The sequence below is a fragment of the Ovis canadensis genome, chromosome 1 (genome assembly GCF_042477335.2).
Source record: "Ovis canadensis isolate MfBH-ARS-UI-01 breed Bighorn chromosome 1, ARS-UI_OviCan_v2, whole genome shotgun sequence".
NCBI lineage: Eukaryota > Metazoa > Chordata > Mammalia > Artiodactyla > Bovidae > Ovis > Ovis canadensis.
Genome location: NC_091245.1, coordinates 6,605,745 through 6,625,164, shown reverse-complemented (window position 1 = coordinate 6,625,164; position 19,420 = coordinate 6,605,745). Strand labels below are relative to the sequence as shown.

Here is a 19,420-nt window from a genome sequence, read left to right as displayed (position 1 = left end):
TCACAGGCTATAGTCCATGGGGTAATGGAGCTGGACACAACTGAGCGACTAAGCAAACAAACGTCCTTGGGCAGGTTTTCATGAGGGGATAAATTTTCACCTCTTTCGGGTAAATATCTTGGGGTACAGTTGCTGGATTTTGTGCTGAGACTATGTTTTACTTTGGGGAAAACTGCCCAGCCGTCTTCCACAGTGTCTGCTCCGGGGCCCCAGGGGGGCAGGGTGGGGGTCGGTCCTCTCTGCTAGGACATCTGTAAAGATTTAATGAATATCTACACCGGCATTCAGCCCTGAGTGGTGCCCTTACCAGCATCTGGGTGAATCATCTCAGATGTCACCGTTATCCTCACCCCTTGCTTCTGAGTCTGATCCTTTTCCGGGTCAGGGAGAGCCACAGCTCTCAGCGAATTCCTGACCCTGCTTCCTCCTGCTTCTCCATCTCTCCCCTGAATCTATGCTGCCACCATCCTGGGTCCAGCCCACAGCCCTCGGAGCCAGCCGTCCCAGGAGCATAGGGACTTCCATTGGGGCTGCAGGTGTCCCGGGAAGGGGGTCCCATGGGGAACAAGGCAGCCTCCTCCCCTCCATCACCATGCCAGCTCTGTGCTCATGGCTGGCCTGGGACATCCTCCCCACTGGGGTCCAGCCTCCTGCCTGTCTCCATGGGTAGTGGGCCCTCCGTGCCCTCCTAATCCTGTTATAGAATTGTTCACCATCTTGTCCCCAAGCATATTGGTAATTATTTTGTTCTTTTCTTTTTTTTAAGATAGAAAGATTTTCTTTATTAATGACCCCAACCATATTTCTTTAGATACAGGAGTTTTGAACTCAAATACTTTGAGAAAACAAGTTAAGACTGCATTATCCTGCAACTCATTACCAGTAACATATTGCAAAGCAAAACAGCTTGGAAAAGAAGGGGTGGGAAAGGGGAGAGAGGGAGGGAAGGTGAAGAAAAGGAATTAAGTTGATCAAGTGGAATTCTTTTTTTTTTTTTTTTTAATTCTTGGGAACCATGAAGCCCTTGCAAGCACAGCTCGTTTTTGCTGATTATTTTCCAAACGTGTACAAAACGGAACCAAAATGGAGAATCCCTTAAGAACCTGAAGAGGTGCAACATTAAAAGCTACGATTATCCAGTAGCAAGTGTTCCAGCCTTCAGTTGCCAACCGCTTCCTCTTCCTGTTCCCAGGAGTTAGTGGGATGAAAATGTCTTCCCCGTGATTGTTTTCATTTCCTTTTTCTCGGCATCTGGGCGTGCACGGTTCAGCACCTTGAGGAAGTCCGATGTTTTTGCCCCCATACATGTGTGCATATAGGCCTTCGAGCACTTGATGTGGTAGTGCAGGTAGTCCCGGAACGTGTGGATCAGGTTGATGGTGTTGTCTCGAGCACTGGCATTGGTATCGCGAGGGAAGAGCACAAACGTAATGTAGCCGACGTTGTCACCCACGGCGGCATCCGTATCTTTCAGCTCTAGGGGAGGTTCCTGTGGCTGAAGAGGACCTGTGGGGCTGTGTGGCTGGCTCTGCGTCGTTCTTTGAACTCCCGCATGAACACCTTTCCAATGACCACATCGTCGTCATCCTTAAACACTGTGCTGAAGACTACTATGACTCTCTTTTTTTGACTCAACATACATGGTCTCATCATCCCTATAATGGATAACTGCCCTGTTCTCTCCTTCCTTGCCCTCTTCTTGGAATTGGAAGTATTTCTCAAAGACAGAGGCAAAACAGTTTTGTTTCAACATGCCAGCCTGATGCACGATGGAATCCTTGGATGCAGGCAGATTTTCAAGGTTGTTATAGCAAAGAGACATTGTATCCTAATTCTGGATTTACCAAGTAACTTCCGTACACCCTCTTTAATAACTCATCAGCACCATGTGCCTGAAGTTACTTGTAGAATTTCAAAGAAATACTGATCATCACTTTTGTTTTATTTCCATTAGGATTTGAAATATGATAGAGGACTCCATCAAAATCTGCAAACGTTACTTCTGCAGCTTCTGATTTGTTTCCGGCAGCCGTGTTCTCGAACTTGAGCGCGAGCGTCTCCTCGATGATGTGGCTGTTCACCTCCAGCAGGATCATGGCGGCGGCTGGCCCCTGAAGCCTGAACCTGCCTGCCGAGCCGCCGCCGCCACCGCCTCACCGACAAGCCTGGTCCCCCTGTTCTTTTCTTAATCAGTTTCAAATCCTATGTTTTTACTTGCATCTTTTAAGAACCCTGTGAAGTGACCCAGATGAGATGGGGTACTTGTTGCTCTTTCAGACAAGAGTGAAAGAAACAGCCAGCATTTGGTCGTTAGGCGATTGGTTTAGGAAAGTGACAGAGAGGACAAGATTCAGATGTTTTGACCCCTGGGCCAACTCCCTTTTCTAGAAGTGTGCAAACCCTCCTTTTTGCTACCTCCGATTAGTTTTTTATTCCCTCTTATCGTCCCAGTTTTTACCCAATCCGGCTAATGTTTCATATGGGTCTTGTCTTATAATCCTTTCATCAAATTGGCCTGCAACTGGCCTGAAATTGAGAGGTTGGAATTGGGGATTGAAATTTTGGAAGGTCCTGACCATTCTTGATAAAGGCTTCCTTTCAAGCCAAGTTCAACATCAGTTTCTGGGGTGTGAATTCACGTGCCCCACAGACAGGCTTGCTGATTTAGCCAGGTTTTCCAGTAAAATGAAAAAGGATAATGAAGGCATAAGTTTTCTCTACATTAACATAGAACTTTTATCTTTCCAGCCACTTTCTGAGAATTAAGAATTCTTTCTCACACCACGAATGCTGGCCTTAACAGGGAGGCTGAGCCTACAGGGACACAGCAAACGAAACCCCCATCTTGTCTATGAGCCGGATCAGAGAGTCTGGATCCCGTGACACTACCACCTAAGCATTTGAATCAAAGTGCAGAAGAGAGGATGTGACTCAGATTGTGGCAAAGCATTACAAAAACATCCTTTCATAAGCATTTTTAATGAGCAGACATATCACAACTGGGAGAGTCATTGCTGAGATCTCATGAAGGCTTTTAAAAATTATTTCATTGATATTTCAAATAACCCTTTAAAAACATTCCCTGGAGAGCTGAAATCAATTCATAACTGCAAACAGTCCCCATTCCCAAGGAGGATACCCATCACAGGACGATCATCTTTTACGTGGAGGAAGGATGCATGTGAGATGGAGCTGCGTTGACCTGCCTCTCCTGAGGCCCCCAGCCCTCCCAGGCTCCGTGTCTCTTGTCTCGGTGTATCGCACACAACCTTTGACTTGGCTCAGCATAATGAAGGAGCCTCGTTATCCACACTTCGCAGCCCGCACCCCCACCGAGCCTCACTGTGGTCAAAGGATTGTGTGATGCTTGATTATAACTAGCTTCCTCTCTCTACCTCAAACCTGGGTTTCACGGCCGACAGATGAAACTAGATGCAAGCGGCACCTTTGGGTGCAAACATCCTACTTGGGGACCAGCCTCTTGCACAGCTTTGCCAGGTCCATTTCTGACAAGCAACCGCCTGGGTACACATTTCCGAGTGGGCAGTGCCTTGGAAGTGCCCGCCCATCAGCAGATACCTGTCACAGCAAAGTAAGGAGACGGGCAGCTTCGGGAGAAGCCATGGACCTGGGTACCACTCCATCTCTGACTCTTTCTGTCCAAAGTCTAAGCCCCTTTTGGGAGAATAGATTTGCTCTTTGGGAAGCAAGAACTGTCAGGATTAGTACGGAAAAGCAGCACAGCAGGTTCAGGCATTTTCAGAGTGAAGGACTCAGATGTAGCCCAGGTTTTCTATTACACGTTCCTAGATGTTTAATAAATTTCAATCCTAGGCTGGATTAACACCGACAGTTTGAAACAATTCACTTCTCTCCCTACTGTGCCTTCACCAAGGCATCTGAGGTGGAAGGGCTGAGCTCTGAATGCAATTCATTTCACCAGCTGGTCAGCTCTGGATCCGAGGCCTGAAATAAAGATAAAGACCACAGCACTAACATTCTCACCTAGGACTCACCCCCTTTTCTCTCTCTCTCTTGCTGAAAAGGGCATGTGCCCGTGACACATAAATACTAATGCCAGAAACGAATGCTGTAATTAGAGGCTAGAAATTCCATTTTTTTTTTTTTTTTTTTGGCCTCGCCACATGCCATGTGGGATCTTAGTTCCCTGACCAGGAATCAAACACATACCCCCTGCACTGGAAGTGCAGAGTCTTAACCACTGGACCCACCAAGGAAGTCCATAGAATTTCAATTTAACGGAAATGGTTTCCCCAAGAAGCTGAAGTCAGGACACAGAGCTGGAGCTGATCTTGCCTATTCCTTTCCTCAAACATGGGGACTTGATCTGCCTTGATCTTGGTCTGTCTTGTCTTGCTTATTGCTTTCTTACTCTGCTGAATGACTCAACTCGCAGGCCCAGCTTCATGGCCTGGTGACCCCACAGGAGCACCAGGCCCCACGCTCAGAAGGGCCGGCGCTGGTTTAACGCTGCGTGCTTGCCCTCCTGAAATGCTTAATAATTTTGGAACAAGAAGTCCTGTGCATTCATTTTGCACTTAGCCCTGCCACTTAGGAAAGACTGCAGGCAGGAGGAGAAGGGGACGACAGAGGATGAGATGGTTGGATGGCATCACCGACTTGATGGACAAGAGTTTGAGTGAACTCCAGGAGTTGGTGATGGACAGGGAGGCCTGGTGTGCTGCCATCCATGGAGTTGCAAAGAGTCGGACATGACTGAGCGACTGAACTGAACAGCCACTTAGGTAGTTGGTCCCAATGACTTGGGGTCAACAGGATTTCTGTGCTATTGAGGGTCTGCTGCCGAACCCACCATGCAGATCAAGCATCCATTGACACAAGATAAAGTGAAATGGGACCCAGGGCTCAAAATGATGAGCACCAGTGCCCAAAGGTGCAGCTGGCTGCAACCAGGACCAGTAGCCCTAAGGAAGAGGACACGGGGAGGAAAGGCTTAGGGAGTGAGACGGCCAGAACTCCTGGGGTGCTGGGGGGAAGGAAGGATAATACTTGGAAAGAAGACCCTAAAGTAGACCACTAGTGTGTCCCCAAGAGGAGAAGCGCAGGAGGTAGGGAGAGTCACATGGTCACACAGGTGTCACAGGCTTTGCCCCACCGTCTGCCACTGATTCACTTGAGGTGTTGGGGTCGTGCAGGGTTGACTTTATTTTTATTGACAACATGATGAACTCTTCCTCCCGGACATGTATCTTCTCTAGGTCTGTGAGGAGCTTGACTGCAGGGAGAGCAAGGCTGATATGGAATCCTTTTTATCTGAGATCTAGGAATTGAGGAGAGAACCCCTCTTTGAACTCTGCCCAGGGAGAACGGGAGAGGTGCTTTGGGTGGGCGGCCAGCGCCTCCTGGATTCCAGTCCACAGGCTGAGACCTACATCGTGAGATACGAAGAATGAAGGGAGAGCCGGGCTGCGTGTTTGGGCTCTGTAAATAAACAGACTGCTGCTCAGCGTTATACCTTCGTCCTGTTCGCAGGGTCTCATCCCATTTGGATAGAGTATAAATCATCCTAGAATGCTCTGCCCTTGTTTGAAGGGAGGCCTGGCTCCTGAAGGGCTTCCCAGGTGGCTCAGTGGTAAGGAATCTGCCTGCCAATGCAGGAGATACGAGAGACGTGGGTTTAATCTCTGGGTTGGGAAGATCCCTGGAGGAGGGCATGGCAACCCATTCCTGTATTTTTGCCTGGAGAATCCCATGGACAGAGGAGCCTGGTGGGCTATACAGTCCATGGGGTGGACATAGCTGCCCCCATGCCTGCAGTTCCTGAATCCTACTGCTTTTTCCTTTTGCCTCTTTCCTCTCTCCTCCTTTCCTTGGAAATTCACTCCCCACCTCCACCCCTGCGACCTACTCCCGTCCAGCCTCCCCTCCCCAGTCACTGATGCCTAGGCGTCCCTCCTCGTGTCCTCACCCCTCAGATCTGAGCCCCGCCCCTTGGCCATGTCCACTGAATGGAAGCCCCTGGCCCCTAGCTGGTGTGGCCACTGCTCCCCCAGCCTACAGTGGGTTCCCCACAAGCGCCGTCTTGCTGCACAAAGTTCGTAGTGTTTCCCACCGTAAACAGAATAGGAGCAACCCCCGACATGGCCCCACCTTGCCTCTGCTGCTCCGCTGCGTTGGTCACACGTGCGCATTCTCCATCCACCCTCCTCCACGTCCGGGCTGCCTGTCTGCTCCTCCCCCGAGTCGGTCACTGTCCCTCTTCACAGCCAGGAATGGTGCTTCTCATGTGTCTCTGTAGGGCTGCTGGCCCCTTACCCCCACCCAGTGGAGAACGAGCCCCCTGATCGCAGGGCCTGTGCACTCAGCCCTTGTCCAGCAGAGACGGTGGACACCGGCTTGGCCTTCAACGGCCCGTCGCAAGTGGTCTCTGTGCGGCCCTTTCCCTTGTGTCCCCAAGAGCCAGGGTGACACAGCCGTGTTCTGGGGCCGCCGTGTGGGGCCACCTGCTTTCCCGGGCCAGCGTTGCATTGGCTCAGATGCCCGATACATAGCAGGCCAATAAATGTTAGCTGGTATTATTCAAAAACAAAGTTTGCTGTTTGTTTTCTCCATCAGGAAAAAATTTGGCAAATATCTTATTGCCTCTAAAGAATCTCTAAGACAAACGCTGTTACTACTCGGTGTGTGGTCCTTGGCATGCTAATTTAATCCAGGCGGCTATTCATTCAGTCTTTCAATTGTTTTATGTAATGTGCCGGTTGGATGCTCCTGGAAGCAGCTGCTGGCGCAGTTATTGATGTGAGAGGGTTATTAGGGACTAACACCTCTGAAAGATGAAAGAGGGAAGAAATGGGACTGGGCAGGGCAACCCTTCAGACCACGATGCAGCTGCAGACAGGTGTCAGCCGCCGAGCGGCAGGCGTCCCCACATCGGGCAGAAGTGTCCCCTTCCACATATCTGCGGTGCCCAGTCACTGTTTGGGGCAGCCCTGGAGGAATGCAACCTCTTCCAGAAGCCAAGGTAGTGTCTGAAGTTGCTTCAAGCTGGAGGATTGCAGCCCATGGCACACTTGCTGCCACCCGGCAAGTCCTATCTTGCTTTCCCAAGACCACCACTCTCCACCCTTTGCTCCCTGGGTGTCTTTGTATGTCGCCAGGAGCTGCGAGGCTAGGAGACCATTGGGCAGCTGGTACCCTCTACTGACTCTTGAGACAGTGACCCCTCTTATACCTGCCTGGATGCAGAGTTCGCAGAGAGCTGGAGGCAAATATCACTGGTATATTACTTCATGGACCCCAGTACCACACCATCCCTTTAGTTCAGCTCAGTTCAGTCGCTCAGTCGTGTCCGACTCTTTGCGACCCCAGGAATCGCAGCACGCCAGGCCTCCCTGTCCATCCTCAACTCCCAGAGTTCACTCAGACTCACATCCATCGAGTCCATGATGCCATCCAGCCATCTCATCCTCTGTCGTCCCCTTCTCCTCCTGCCCCCAATCCTTCCCAGCATCAGAGTCTTTTCCAATGAATCAACTCTTCGCATGAGGTGGCCAAAGTACTGGAATTTCAGCTTCAGCATCATTCCTTCCAAAGAACACCCAGGACTGATCTCCTTCAGAATGGACTGGTTGGATCTCCTTGCAGTCCAAGGGACTCTCAAGAGTCTTCTCCAACACCACAGTTCAAAAGCATCAATTCTTTGGCACTCAGTTTTCTTCAGAGTCCAACTCTCACATCCATACATGACCACAGGAAAAACCATAGCCTTGACTAGACGGACCTTTGTTGGCAAAGTAATGTCTCCGCTTTTGAATATGCTATCTAGGTTGGTCATAACTTTTCTTCCAAGGAGTAAGCGTCTTTTAATTTCATGGCTGCAGTCACCATCTGCAGTGATTTTGGAGCCCCCAAAAATAAAGTCTGACACTGTTTCCACCATCCCCTTGGGAAACCAGAAATCCTGTAGAGCCCTGAGTTGCAGAGAAAGGAAGTGAAAATCTCCCAGTCAAATTGTTATGAAGGGCAGAGTGCTAGCTCAGGTCCTTTGAGGAACAGATGCCAGTATGGGATTGGACATGCAAGAGAGTTTGCAGAGGAGGAACCATGAGGATGGAGTGGGGTGAGCAGGGAGTGGGGAGAGAGCCTTAGTTTTCCGCAAGCCTGCCACCTGTGATGGAGAGAGAAGCACAGAGGGCTGGGAAGGAAGAGTCTGAGACTGCAGCACAATCCCACCTGAGATCTGGCCAGCCAATGGAGAGTCCTCAGACTGAAGTCATCCATTAGAAATGTCCAGTGGAAGACAAAGCAGGGGGAGGCAGGATTGAGGAAGAAAAGCATTTGGACAGTGATGGAAGTGTGACACTTATGAAGAAGAATGGGAAGGAAGCTGAATTGGGCAGGGAGAGGCTTCATGGGCAGCACGAACTTGAGAAAGTCTTGGGCGACCCAGAAAGGACCCCAGAGCAAAGACGGCTAGCTAGGGGAGCTCTTCACAGGCAGACATGCCCAGGATCCAGAGCCAGGGAAGGGCTTGGTCTCAGCTGCAAACCTGGAGTTGACCTTGAGGTGTGAACAACTAGGCTGCCCACTCACTGCATCCTCAGGCTAAAGGGTATGTTCTTTCTTGACGGGAGATTGAAGCAACCTGTCTCCACCACTGCTGCACCAAACAGCATTCTACAGTCAGTTATTGCCGACACGAAGTTAAATGTCTGCTTATTTTCTTTAAGATGAATGAAATAATGTCGAACATTTTTAGTGCCCACTTAACAAGTGTTTATATTGCTTAAGAGTTGACTCCAAAATGAAATTACTGGGTCAAAAGTATGATCATTTTTAAGATTCTTGGTACACAGGGCTCATTTTTTTCTGCAACATCTGAATCATTTTGTGCTTCACTCAGCAATATAAGCTTGGCTCCTCGAAACAGGTCTACTTAGGGCCATCTAGTTAAGTAGAAAAAAAAATTCATCTTGATAGTTATTTATTACAACTTGAATGAGGTCCTTGAATATGATGGAGGCTGGACATTTTTTTCTAGATGCTCTTAAACCAGTGGTCATTTATAAACATTTGCTAATCTTCTTCTTCTCAGAGGAGGGTGTCAGCACAGGATTAACCTGGCCAGACAGTCACTAGGGCACTGTCCGATGAGAAAAACTGGGAGGGAGGTGGGAGAGCTGGAGAACACGATGGTTTGACCCTACGTGAAGGAGAGGGGGAAGGAAGGAAGGCGTCAGGGAGGCGTGCTCCACTGCAGTGTGTTCCAGGAGAGTACGAGGGCCAACATTGTCTCTCAGAGGAGCCCCACAAACCCCCAGAGATACTAACCTGCCTTAGTGGCCCTGCTGCCCTGCAGCCTGCCTGGGAGCAGTGTGGCCTCAGTATGACCGCTATGATGGATTTCAGAGCCAGCTCTGGTCAATTACACCCGCCATGGTTGGAGATCTGAGAGATGCGTTTCCATGATCACCATGAAACTCTTCCTGCGCTTTACCTACCGTAGATTATTGTTCAGTCACTAAGTCATGTCTGACTCTCTACGACCCCATGGACTGCAGCATGTCAGGCTTCCCTGTCCTCCACCATCTCCCAGAGTTTGCTCAAACTCTTATTCACTGAGTCGGTGATGCCATCCAACCATGTTATACTCTGTCACCTCCTTCTCCTCCTGCCCTCAAGCTTTCTCAGCATTAGGTTCTTTTCTAATGAGTCGGCTCTTCACATCAGGCGGCCAGTGTTTGGGTTATTTCATTATTTACATGAGACTTTAATGTAGTTACTAGCTAGTTGCTTGTCAACACTGTCCAAGATATAACTGTCAATTTAGCATTTTATTTTCAGATTTTTATATAAGCATTTTTATGTATAAAAATCAAATTTATCTACTTTTTTCCTTTTTTACTGGAGAAGGGAAAGGCTACCCACTCCAGTATTCTGGCCTGGAGAATTCCATGGACTGTATAGTTCATGGGGTTGCAAAGAGTCAGACACAACTGAGCAAAATTCACTTCACTTTCCTTTTTTTACATTTCAATCTCAAGAAATAAGTATTTCTTTGAGTTTTCATATTTAACTTTTGAATCATTCTAGAATTTATTTTTTTAATTTATTTATTTTTAATTGGAGGATAATCGCTTTACAATACTTTGTTGGTTTCTGCCATATATCAACATGAATTTATTTTAACATGGGGTTTGAAGTATAATTTTTTTCAAAATTCCAAATCACTGATTTCTCCAGGCAATTTTTGAACAACTCTTTCCTTATCTATTGATTCAAAATGCCGCTGTTACGATGGATCATATTCCTGTATCTCCTGGATATAAATTGTGTACCCATAGCTATCATTTTCCCAACACTACAGTTAATGTTGTTGTTTAGTCACTAAGTTGTGTCCAGCTCTTTTGCAATGCCGTGGACTGTAGCCTGCCAGGCTCCTCTGTCCATGGGGTTTCCCAGGGCAAGAGTACTGGAATGGCTTGCCATTTCCCCCTCCAAGGGATCTTCCCAACCTAGGCACTGAGCCCACATCTCTTGCGTTTCCTGCATTGGCAGTCTGGTTCTTCACCACTAACGCCACCTGTTAGATGGGTTTAGACCACTGACATGTTGAGCTACATGTCGTGTCTTTGTTTTCTGGAGCTGCTATAACTAACCCTCAAAATCCAGGGGTTTAAAACAAACAGACAAAATTCATTCTCTCACAGAGCTGGAGGCCAGCATTCTGAAATCAGGTGTCGGCAGGGCTGTGATCCCTCTGAAGGCTCCAGGGGAAAGTCTAAACTCTATTCTAGGACTTTTTCATAGTTTCTGATGTCACCTGCCATCCTTGGCATTGCTGGTCAGTGGACATGTGACTCCCATCTCTGCCTCCATCATCAACATGTGATTCCCTGTGTTCCTCTCTGCCTCTTTTCACAAGGACCCAGCCCTCGGATCAAAGGTCCAGCCTACTCCACAGTGACCTCTTAGCTAACTCCATCTTCTCTCTAGGTGAGATGAGAGGAGGGGGTGCCCACAGAGGATGCTCAGCCCCACCGGGCATTTGCCTCTCCTCTCTTCAGTGCCTGTAGAGTCTTCCACTGTGTTCCTGCCTCTCTGTGCTCAGCACACTGGGCTCGGGCTCATCTTGCCTTCTGGGGCTCCTGGCAAGCAGGTCTGCTCAGCAGAGCCGAACAACCCCTGTGTCCTTGTCCTGAGAGGCAATGGAGAGCTGAGGGCATCAGAAGCTGCACTGTGGCCCCAGATCCCAGCTCAGGGCTCCAGTCCAGTTTTTCCAGTACAAAAGCTGACTCATTATATCCGGATGTCCAAACTCTATGTCTGACTTTCAACTACTTGGGAATTCATGTGCGTGTGTGCCCTGTTGCTCACTGTGTCTGACTCTTTGTGACCCCATGGACTGTAGCCTACCAGACTCTTCTGTCCATGGAATTTTCCAGGCAAGAATACTGGAGTGGGTTGCCATTTCCTCCCCCAGGGGATCTTCCCAACCCAAGGATAGAACCCACATCTCTTATTTCTCCTGCTCTGATAGGTGGTTTCCTTACCACTGAGCCACCTGGAAAGCTCATGGTAATTTGGGAGTGAGATAAACTGGAGAGATGGCTGGAATGAACTGGTCCTGCATTTGGGGGTGGGGATTAATAGCTGGAGAGACAGAAACTCTGCGCTGGGAGAGGGCAGCTCCATACAGCCTAGGGAGCTCTGTGTGCAGAGGGCAGAGCTGGGCTGTGAGTAACCAGCAAGGATTGTTTATGATGCTTGCCTGGATCTCTGCGGTCACCTTGACCTGAATTCACTGGAGCCTGGCTGGGTCACAGCAGGCACTAGAAAGAGTGCTTGGGGCTCCAGCCAGGCAGAGCGGCCAGTGTGGACTGTGCAGGCAACAGTGGGCAGGTGCTTTTAGTGGCTTTCTCCAATCTCCTAGCCAGCTCAGTGTTTACACTGAGAGAATTTTGGTATCTTCCTCTCCATCTTCTCTGACCTTCATCTAAAATCAAAGCAGTTTTATCCAGTAGTTGTGTGATTGCTCCACATTCACTCTGATACAGAAATGTGCTCATTTTGATTCTGAATTTTGGAAATTAGAGATGGCTTTACCCACAAAGCACAGGAGGCCTTTTTAACAAATAATTGGAGTTGCATAAAGACCCATATGGGAGAAGGAAGCAGAAGTAAAGTTGAGTGACATTAATATAAATCTAAAGGGCAAAATAAACCTCCCATGAGGTTTGTATCCAGAACATCTGAGTGTGGGAAGAGATGACATGGGCACTCTTGAGACCTAAACCAGCAGCAGGAACCGTTTCAGGAGGCGATGGGACAGAAGAGGGAGAGACAAGTCCAGACCCAGCCCACTTCCACCCTGGCCTCAAGTCTGCCGAGTCAGTGCTGAGCACAGCTAGCTCTGGGGGAGAGCAGACAGCAGACTCACTGGCCCCAGCAGGCCACAGGGGCCCTGCAAAGGAGCTGCAGCTGCTCTTTAGGACTCTGGAGGACAACCTTCCTGCAGAAGCAGATGCTGAGACCTCTGGGAGTTAGACTTCACTGGGCAGAGCAATTCCCCAACAAGAGCCAGTGGTAGCAGCCATGGTACCAAGACTATCACTGAACGCCCCACCACTGAGGCAGCACCCAGGCTTCCCAGGGGGCTCAGTGGGAAAGGATCCGCCCGCAAAGCAGGAGACACAGGAGATGCGGATTCCACCCCTGGATCAGGGAGCTGCCCTGGAGGAGGAAGTGGCAACCCATGTAGACTGGTAGGCTACAGTCCACGGGGCCACAGAGAGTCAGACACGACTTAACAACAACAAAGGCAAACGCAAGGGCTAGAAGCACAGGCTTAAAGAGAAGCAGAGATTGAAAATCTTCCTGCACTCAGAATGTGCAGAAAGGAACCCAATCCAAGACCTGATGTCATCAATAAACTCCCTAAATTTCACAAGAAAAGGGGTATCTCAAGATATCACTCCTTGTTAGAGGAGACACAGGTGTTTGGCTCTTTGACTTTGTATCAGACAGCTACAATAATGCTGGTTAACAAATAAGTCCAGAACCTCAATTCTTATTTCTTGTCCATAGGTCCATAGGTTCATGTGCAGGCACCCTTGCTGGGCTTGGTTCAGGTCTGCCCAATGCACTTCCTCACTCTTCAGAACAGTGACTGGCGAGGCACGTCCCTTTTCTGGCAGAAGCACGAGAAGCTGGACAGTGCTGGCACTCTGGAGACCTCTATTAGCATCTCATTTGCTGGCATTCCATTGGTCAACAAAAGCAAGTTCTGAGACAAAGCTCTAAATCAACAGGGGATATAGATTATCCTCCAAGTATTCCATGAGAAGCACTGCAAAGTCACATGGAAAGTCTGGGCGTGGAATCTATTAGAGGGCGGGTAAAGGACCAGACCCACACGCCAACTTACCATGCTGCTTATGGTTATGAACGCATGACACAGATTCTCCAGCAAGAGCAAAATCAAGAATCGTTCCTTTCACATTCCCTCTGTCTGCCTTCTTTCTTTCAGGTGCACACATCTCTAGATGGCCTTTGGAGACGTTGCTGGCTCTGCATTTTCGGAGTATCTCAATGCCGTCTCAGTTCCGTCTTCTGATCACATCGCAAAGCCTCTGGTGAGCTGTATAGTACATCTTGCTGGACATAATTTAAGACAGTTATTGGAACAGAGAGTATATTTTCAGCCTCAGGCACAATATATCATGAGGCAAATGTGATTAATGTACTGTTCTGTGACATTTCAGAACCATTCCAGGGAAGGGCTGAACTGCTCACTGGTGCTTACTGGGTCCCTGGAGGACACAGGCAGGAGCTGTGGTTGAGATCAGGGAGGGGTCTCCTGAAGATAAGACAGCGTGATAGACCATAAAGAAAGCTGAGTGCTAAAGAACTGATGCTTTTGAACTGTGGTGTTAGAGAAGACTGCAAGGAGATCAAACCAGTCCATCCTAAAGGAAATCAGTCCTGATTATTCGTAGGAAGGACTGATGCTGAAGCTGAAACTCCAATACTTTGGCCACCTGATGTGAATAACTGACTCATTGGAAAAGACCCCGATGCTGGGAAAGATTGAAGGCAGGAGAAGGGAATGACAGAGGATGAGATGGTTAGATGGCATCAGCGACTCAATGGGCATGAGTTTGGGTAAACTCCAGAAGTTGGTGATGGACAGGGAGGCCTGGAGTGCTGCAGTCCAGGGGGTTGCAAAGAGTCGGACACGACAGAGTGACTGAACTGAACTGAACTGATAGACTAGGCTCTTCTCCCCGCAAGGGTCCAGGACCAGGCCCTGGCAGACCACAGCCTGACGGCGCAGTGCAGGGGCTGAGAGCACAAACTGAGGGGCGAACGCTCATCCTTCACCCCTCACACCTACACGGAGGGGAGAGGTAGTGGTCAGTGAGGGCATGGTTACGCGGCTGTCACACGCGAAACCTCAGGGGCCTGAAACAACGAGCATTTGTATCTGGCTCACTCCACGTGACCTTCAGGGGTTGCCAAGGCTGCTCTGCTGCGCCTTGCCCTTACTCAGGGGCCCACGAGGATGGAGGGAGCTCCACTGGGTAAGATGTTGTCAGTCACCTGGCGATTCAGTCACTCTTTCTAAAAGCATGCTTTATTTATTTATTTGGCCACATCAGGTCTTCACTGTGGCATGCAGGATCCTTCTTTGTGGTGTGTGGGCTTGGCTGCCTCGCAGCATGTGGGATCTTAGTTTTCCGACTAGGGATCGAACCTGCATCCCCTGCATTACAAGGTGGGTTCTCAACCCCTGGACTAGAAGGGAAGTCCCTCATTCACTCTTTTTAAACATTTTAATTTGTTTTTATTTATTATTTATTAAATATTCTTAAATATTTATTATTTTATTTACTTCTTTTAAAAAAATTCTGTTTTATTTAAGGATCGTTTATTTAGGGCTTCCCTGGCGGCTCAGACTGTAAAGCATTTGTCTGCAAAGCGGGAGACCTGGGTTTGATCCCCTGGAGAAGGCAATGGCACCCCACTCCAGTACTCTTGCCTGGAAAATCCTATGGACTGGGGAGCCTGGTGGGCTACAGTCCCTGGGGTCGAAAAGAGTTGGACATGACTGAGCAACTTCACTTCCACTTTTTCATAGTTTATTTAACTATACACAATGTGTTAGTTTCTGCTGTACAACAAAGTAATTCAGTTATATGTTCTTTTCCATTATGGTTTATCATGGAACATTGAGTAGAGTTTTCTGTGGTATACAGTAGGACCTTGTTTACCCATTTTTATATAATAGCTTGCATCTGCTTTATCCCAAACTCCCAATTCATTCTTCCCCTATCCCCATTCCCCCTTTAGCAACCATAAGTCTGTGGTCTATGTCCGTGATTCTGTTTCGTAGATTGGTTCATTTACGTCATATTCTAGATTCCGCATATGTGTGATGCCGATGCTATTTGTCTTTCTCTGGTCTGACTCACCCGTCTAGTGTGGTCATCTCCAGGTTCGTCCATGTTGCTGCAGGTGGCGTTGTTTCTTCTGATGGCTGAGTAGTGCTCCACTGTATGTATCGGCCTCACCTGCTTTACCCCTTCACCTGCTGATAGACGCTTAGGTTGTTTCTGTGTCTTGACTACGTGAGTAGTGCTGCCAGTGATTCATGCACTCCTAGAAGCTTCCCCCAGAACTCATGCCCAACCCGCCCATGCCTCCCTTTCCTAAGCTAGTCACCTGGCCACATGGACCCATGCCTCCCTTTCCTAACCTAGTTACCTGGTCACATGGACCCATGCCTCCCTTTCCTAACCTAGTCATCTGGTCACATGGACCCATGCCTCCCTTTCCTAAGCTAGTCACCTGGTCACATGGACCCATGCCTCCCTTTCCTAAGCTAATCACCTGGCCACATGGACCCATGCCTCCCTTTCTTAAGCTAGTCACCTGGTCACATTGACCCATGCCTCCCTTTCCTAAGCTAGTCACCTGGTCACATGGACCCATGCCTCCCTTTCCTAAGCTAGTCACCTGGTCACTGATCTTGCACACTCTGGGGAAGTGCAAGCCTACTACATGCTCAGGGGGAGAATGGTGCGACTAGCCCTGCTGACCAGGGTGGGAAGGAACTCCCAGTTCTGTCCCAGGGAAGAGACAGTCTGGGAGAACCTCTGCTGACCTCCTTCATCTGCATTCGCTCCCATCTCCCGAGACTTCTCTGGTTGGACTGGCGAGCGGAACAATCCAGCGGTCGCTCAGAGGCGGCTCCCTCTGCTGCAGTAAGCGTACTGGGTCAGGTGCAGGTCAGGACGCCCCCTCTGTCCCCAGGCAGGGGACGCAGTGTCCACGTGACGGAGTCCCCCTGCTCTGCGGATCTCAAAACTCCTCCATACGAGCCAGCACCAGGGCTGTCTTGGGAAGGAAGCTTATGAGAAGTCATACTGTGGGGACATAAATTCAAATTACACTTTTCAGTATGTTTACCTCTTAAACAAGCAAACATCCCTTTCGCTGGTTTTAAAACTCCATCTCTGTGGTACTTGTATCTTATTTCTCAGTATTTCTTAATTCATAGGGGACTTAGGGCTGATGATGAAACCCAAACAAGCCCCTCTTCAATCTTCTGGGTTTTATTTTTCATTTCAGTAAACTTTTCATCAAAGTTTCATTATAAGATACTTCACATACAGAAAGATGCACAAATCGTAAGTGAACTGATGCATGTATTTTCATAAACACACATGTAACCGACATGTAGGTCATCGGCAGAACATGCCTTAGATCAAGAAACAGAAAGTTCCCAGTACCTCAAAACCTTCCCCCCCTTATGTCCATTTGCATTAACTAGTCCCCTCTGCCTACGATTCTGACTTTGAACCTCATAGATTAGCTTTGCCAGCTTTCAAACTTCACATAAATAGGATCCCAGCTTCTTCATCCACACTGCTGTCGTGAGTGGCTTTGATTTGTCCCTTTCCATTGCTGTATGAGGCTCCACTGCGTGTGTCTCTTCATGAGCTTTTGGGGTGGTTCTAGTCTGTTACTGCGATGAGTGCTGCTTCTGTGAACAGTCCGGTACGCATGCCTTTTGGTGAACATTCATGTGCATTTCTGTTGTATCTGCCTGAGAGTGAAGTTTCTGGGTAATAGGGTATGAACAGGCGTGTGTATATTTTGTCTCCAAAATGGTTGTGTCCGTTCACACTCCCATGGGCAGTGTATGAGAAGTGTGACATCTTCACTAATGCTTGGTCTTACCGTATAGTTAGTTTCAGCCATTCTGGTGGGAGCGTAGCAGCATCTCCTTGCAGTTTTATGTTGCATTTCCCTGACAACTGGTAAGACTGACTGGTATATGCTTTGGTCGTTTGAACAGCCTCTTTTGTGAAATACTTGGTCATGTCTTTTGCCTGCTTTCTGCTGGATTTTCTTGTTTTCCTATCAACATGTGGAAAAGGAAAGTGAAGTCACTCAGTCATGTCTGACTCTTTGCAACTCCATGGACTGTAGCCTACCAGCCTCCTCCGTCCATGGAAATTTCCAGGCAAGAGTACTGGAGTGGGTTGCCATTTCCTTCTCCAGGGGATGTTCCCAACCCAGGGATTGAACCCATGTCTCCCACATTGCAGGCAGACACTTTAGCACCTGAGCCCCCAGGGAAGCCCTCATCAGTCCACATGTGAGAGAGCTTTATATTTTCCACATATGAGTCCTTGGTCAGATATATTTATCTTGAAAACACTTCTCCCATTCCTTGGCTTGTCTTTTCCTTATCATCCTGTCTTTTCCCATTTTTGCTAATACTAACTCAGCACTCTCTCCTCACTGCATGGGAACGACTACTTCCCACATCCATGCCTCAGATGGAGTTTGATATTCTGGTCCTAACTTTTCAGGCCATGATCCAGAACCTACAGACTGGTTTATAGACAGAGGCTCAGCACACACCCTCCCCACTGTGTAAATTAATACCCACAGTCCACTAAAGTGTGTGACTTCTGAAACAGGACCCTAACGGGTGATAGACTTTTACTCAGAGCTATCAGCCATGATTCATATCCATCTGTCATAAATCATCTGTCTTCAAAGACACATCCACTGAAGTGACCTCTGTTTCAATCATGAGAGTCCATGAATCAATCCAGGTTGAGGGAAAGAAGACAAAGCTTACAGCATTTCCGCTTATATTGGATTGTTTTTTCATTGTTTTTGAGGCTCCCTACTGGTTCATGGGACTCTGCAAACCCAAAATGAGACACATTTTGGCTCTAGGAGAAAGGGCCAAAGGGACGAAATAATTTCTCCTTTTTAAATGTGAAGGAAGAGTCACAGAGACTGTGAATGTGAGGTGGACATTTGAAGATGAGCATTTTTTTAAAATAATTAACTAACTTTCGGCCACGTGGCATCTTCATCGTGAGCACTTTTCTGGTTGCAGAGAACAGGGCTGCTCCCGGCTGTGCTGCAGGGGCCTCTCACTGCCGTGATTCCTCTTGTTGCGGAACACGGGCTCTAGGGTCACCAGCTGCAGTAGCTGTGACGCGCAGGCTTAGAGACAGGTGCAATCTTCCCGATCCAGGGATCGAACCCGTGTCCCCTGCACGGGCAGGCGGACTCATCCACTGCCCCACCAGGGACATCCGATCACTTGCTTTTTTTCACATTGAGGATGAGACAGGGAGCAATTCTGATGTCTTCTCACTGAGGATCTGCCCAGGTGCGATGCACACTGAGAAGGCAGTGATCAGCAGGAACACACAGCATCTGATAGGACCCGAGACGAAGGTGAGTGGACACACGGCCCTTGAGGGCCACGGCAGGTGCACTCAGGGGCTGTCAGCAGAGACCCCATTACGCATATCCTGGAGCTTCTGTCCCAGGACATTTCAGGAAACCAGAGATGGCACATACAGGGTCTACAAGACTCTCTTGCCTGGGAATTCCGTTTGAAGGGGTTTGATGCCAAACAGATGTGACATCTAGGCTTTGGAAAACTTCTGAGGCTCCTCCTTCCTTCCCAGGAAGCTGGTGATGGCCTGCCGGGACCGTGGGTGGACAGCCACTCCTCCCCACCCTGGGAGCTTCTTTGGGGAGCAGACCAAGGATGCATTAAAAACACATGGTTGCCGACCAAACCCTGCCTGGTATAAAGCAAAAAGCGGACTGGCGATCCCCAGGCAGTGGTTCTCGACGTCCACACGTGCTTTTCCGGAAGAGGGATTTTCACTTCCTGTCAAAACTCAAGAGTAAATAAATACACTCATTACGTGGCCAAATGTGAGAACATTCCTTTCCAAGTATTCTCAGAGCAAGTCAGTGAGCCCCGGGTGGTAAATGCCTCTTCGGCTCCATGCAGCTCAGGCCTCTCTCCGCCCCTCTGAGCAGCCAGCCAGGAGTGACGTGGGCTTTCCCTGGACTGGAAGCAGGAACTGAGCCAGTCATTGGTGGTCCC

At 48.8% G+C, this 19,420-nt stretch overlaps 1 pseudogene; it reads right to left on the bottom strand.

Annotated features, from left to right (window-relative positions):
• Positions 1-753: 753 nt before the first annotated feature.
• LOC138428799 (actin-related protein 2/3 complex subunit 2 pseudogene) lies at positions 754-2,146 on the bottom strand (annotated as a pseudogene).
• Positions 2,147-19,420: the final 17,274 nt, after the last annotated feature.